Source organism: Daktulosphaira vitifoliae, unplaced genomic scaffold (assembly GCF_025091365.1).
Source record: "Daktulosphaira vitifoliae isolate Bord-2020 unplaced genomic scaffold, ASM2509136v1 Scaffold_1, whole genome shotgun sequence".
Classification (NCBI taxonomy): Eukaryota; Metazoa; Arthropoda; class Insecta; order Hemiptera; family Phylloxeridae; genus Daktulosphaira; species Daktulosphaira vitifoliae.
Genome location: NW_026099572.1, coordinates 55,267,184 through 55,271,812, shown reverse-complemented (window position 1 = coordinate 55,271,812; position 4,629 = coordinate 55,267,184). Strand labels below are relative to the sequence as shown.

At 27.1% G+C, this 4,629-nt stretch overlaps 1 protein-coding gene across 3 annotated transcripts in view; it reads left to right on the top strand.

Annotated features, from left to right (window-relative positions):
- LOC126910410 (major facilitator superfamily domain-containing protein 6-like) overlaps positions 1–4,629 on the top strand; it is an 18,108-nt gene that overhangs the window by 4,955 nt on the left and 8,524 nt on the right. The window lies entirely within an intron of this gene.

The following is a 4,629-nucleotide window of genomic DNA, read 5'->3' as shown; positions in this document are numbered from 1 at the left end:
AAAATGTGAAAAGTGTAGTTTGCACCACTGACGGTTGGTCTTCAATAGCTCAAAACTCATATATATCGTTAACTGCTCACATAATCGATAACCAATGGACACCAAAGTCATTTACTTTAGCCACACAAGAAATGACAGAACGTCACACAGCAGTAAATCTAGCCGAAAATTTAACTTGTATTTTTGAAAATTGGGAAATTAATGGTAAAGTCAGTACTGTAATTACAGATAACGCAAAAAACATAGTAAATGCTGTAAAATTACTAGATATTACAATAGACAATGAAAATATGGATGTGACATGTGCAGCTCACAGTTTACAATTAGCCATTAATGTTGCAATAAAACCAGAAATATTTTCAGATATAATAAAACAGTGTAGTGCTGTAGTCGGACATTTCAAACACTCGAATGTAGCCAAACAGTCATTATCAAACAAACAAGAACAGCTAGGACTTTTGCCTCAATCATTAGTGCAATGCTGTAAGACACGATGGAACTCAGTATATTTAATGTTAGACCGCCTTTTAAAAAACAGAAGTCCAGTTTCAAATGTATTGGCAGATAGAACAGTAACGTCTTTTTACATTGCGCAAAAATTGGAAATAACTGAATCCCAATGGTTAAAAATAGAAAATCTTATAAGTCTCCTCAAACCGTTATATGTTGTAACAAATCTATTTTGTTCGGAGAACCATTCGCCAGCGTCAATGGTTCTATCATTATTATCAAAATTATTGGATTGCCATTTTAAGCATAAAGTAACCGATGATCAATATATCACTGATTTCAAAAATACAATTATATTTGAAATTAAAGAACGATTCAAATTTGAACGTAATGAAACAAGTTCTGTCTCTGTCAGACAAATTGCATCCTTTCTAGATCCTCGATATAAAGATTTAGAGTTTGAACCCAATTTTATGAGAGAAAAAATTCGTATGGCTGTAGAAAATTTGCTAGAAAGATTTGACGAACAAGAAATTAATTTAGAACAAATCCCACCAGTTCAAAGCGATCTTGAATATTTATACGGAAATACAATAACAGCTGATGATAATGTAATTAATGAACTTCAAATTTACATTGCTGAACCTTCATTACGTTTCGATCAAAATCCATATGAATGGTGGAAATCGAGAGAGAATAAATATCCAACTCTTACAGCGTTAGCAAAACAATATCTCGCTATTCCTGCTACATCAGTGAGCTCCGAGAGATGTTTCTCCACTGCTGGAAATATAGTGACATCTAAAAGAAGCTGTTTATTGACAAAAAATGTTAATATGCTTACATTTTTGTTCCAAAATAAAAAATTATTAGTTTAATATTATTAAGTTATTTAGATATTGGTTTATTTTGTTTATTAATTTTTTTTGTTTATCTATAATAATTATTTATTATTATAGATTTATTATTATTATTATTATTATTATTTGATGAGCATACTTAATCTAGTTAATATTTATACTTTTGTTATTGATTATTAAAATAATTTAATTTATATTTATGTTATGAGTAAGATCATCTTTGTTTTACGAATAAAAGTAAAGAACNAAATATAAATCTACAAGATTATTGTGTATATAGTGAAAATTGTTTAATGTTTACATTAACCCTAAAACTCACCAGATATACTTTTTCCATGTGCTCTGTAAAATGATAAGTCCAGCAAATCTTATCAGGTTATGATAATAGTTATAATAGTTATAATAGAAGTCACGTCTATGTATTATGTATCTTTATTTAGTCGCTAGGTGTCGTTACAAGTATATTGTTTTGTGATTAATTATGACCCTGGTTCGAAATGTGTGTATCTACTATGAAACATAAAGAATAATTATTTTAAAAGCCAATTATTGATATAATGTGAGAATAATTCCCCATAAAATATTAAAAATACCCAACTGAAGGGATTATTTTAAAATACCAAATAGAACAAAAAGAGAAAAATTCTTATATAATCACGTTTTATAATTTTGTTCTTTAAGGAGTAAAGTATGTATTTTATATTTTAGAATAGACAAGATAACTCCAATTTGTCTAGTTTGTTAGTTTTGTGAGTATAACGAAGGGGTATGGGGGATTAGATTCTACAGATCAAAAATAATTGGGTGCATGATGAAAATACATTTTTTTTTAAAGGGCAGTAGTGTATTCAGGGATGTTAAAAAATTGAAAAAACCCAGCACAGGGGGGTCGTGGCACAGTGGTGACGTGACATAGATGGATCAAGTATAATGATATCTGACAGTGATTAAAATCACTATCAAAAAAAAATGCTTCGATGCAAATCTTTAGATAATGTTTAATTTTAAAACATTGGTGGATTATTCCAAAAGCTACATGATCTGCTAGTTTATCAATACACTTTTCAATAAGTTATAGCATTATAAAGTTAAAAATGTAAAAAATAAAATTGAGAATTTTCACACAATAATAGCATTTGGTAGCCATTTTCACCGTGAAGATAAAATAAAGTCCGAAATTTTTTTTTTCCATGATAAAGTATATTACATTAGCTTTAATTTAAGATATATATAAAGGTGTCAGACTTTCCGGAACACTTTCAAAAATTAAGTTGAAAAAGTTCTACTTTCTATATGCATTTTTATGTTTTGAATCCCCCCTGTATTAAGGGAAATGGTCCGATTTAAAAAAAAAGTATGTCGAATGAAAGATCTATATAAATACTACTATTCATAAAAAAATTGTAATGATCCATACATTTGTCAAAAAGTTATAGCATAATAAAGTTAAAAATGTAAAATACAAAATCGAACATTTTCACACAAAAATAGCATTTGGTAGTCATTTTCACCATGAAGATAAGATAAAGTCCGAAATTTTTTTTTTTCATGATAAAGTATATTACATTAGCTTTAATTTAAGATATATATAAAAGTGTCAGACCTTTCGGAACACTTTCAAAAGATAAGTTGAAAAAATTAATTTTTTGTAAAAAAGTTGTCATTTTAAATCCCCCCCTGTGGGCAGGTAAAAAGTCAGATTTATAAAAAATATATACCAAATGATAGGTAACATTATGCATCTATAAAAAAAAGAATTATATTGATATGTTTATATTTAAAAAAGTTACGGCAGTTTTTAGTAAAAAAAATTAAAAAAATTGAAAAAATTAGCCATTTTTAAATTTGTAATTTTTTCGGAGGTTTCCCCATTTACGGGGGACGAGGGAAATTTTTTCAATTTTTAAGGGTAATGTCTTCGACTAGATACGATTTGTGATCTTTTGACGTATCATTGAAAGAAATCGGTTCGGTGAGAGCTGAGAAAAAGTGGTAAGAGACAAAAAAAAAAAAACATATCTTAGTAAAACCAATACCTTCTCAGCTTCGCATCGAAGCTAAAAGGCTAAACTTCCCTTCATTGACACAAAATTTTTTACACAATATTTTTTAAGTAAAAAATCACTAAAACTTTTGTATTAGCCCCAATTTAAAAAATCTTTGAGGAGATGTAAAAAATGTTCTCATTAATATCTCTCCCATAAAATGTGAATTACTGTGGAGTAATTACTACTTAGTCTTTGTTTTAAATCACTAGCTCTTAATTTTCTTAATTTTCAAACTCTTTGAGGATAATTGATAGTTTTGTACAGTAGATATCAAAATTAAAATTGTTAGTTTTTTATTTTTTTTTACATTCTCCTATTATTTCCATTATCTGGAGTGTAAAGGTCATGTGACACTTCATACTTTTTTGCAGTGATGTAAATTATACAGAGTAATATACAAATTATATGTCTCACAATATCATTAAAAGTACAAGATAGAATATAATTTTTTTCTATTCAGAAGTAATTAGTATCCTACACATTTAAATAACAGAAAAAAATATAGTTTTATTCCCTTTCCCTCTCTTAAAATTGTAACATCTTTAGTTTATTAATGAAAATATGCATTTTGACTTGCGCTTACAAGTAAGAAAATCATAGGTTGATAATAACTTTTGAACATGTACTTTGAATATTATTAACACTTTAATCAAAACAATAGAGGCACAGATCTGTTTATTTTGATCTCTAGGTATTTATAAATCGTAATAAATCTTCCGTTCTGTTATAAAAGTGTTAATATCTTTTAAAATACTAAATTAAAAGCTTTTAACTGCCAGTATTTTTCTTAGTTAAATAATTTTATTATTATTAAGCTGATTAAATATATTTTTCAATTTAAAATTTTAAGAGGGAAGAAGATAAGACAAAACAATTTTTTAAATTACAGAATGTAGAATACTATTTATTTCTGAAAAGAAAAAAATATATTATATCTTATATTTTTGATGATATTCTGTGTGGCATATTTAGCGGTACATCTTGTATTACCAGTTTACATGCTAGTTGGCATAAGTGACATTTAACCAAAAATTTCTTTTTTGTTCTGACAAGAATTGTTAAAAAACTTGTTTCAAAAGTCTCATAAAAGTTAATTTTTTAAACATGCAGTGTTTAAATGTAAGAACCCTAGTTTTATGTCAATTAATTAAAAGATTTATAAAGTTGCTTTCTTGTTTTAAAAACAATGCTTGTGTCTATTAGCTTGCAATTGATCAATATATTAAAAATTGTTGATATCGCTTCAGGTATTCTGGAGTTATGATAATACA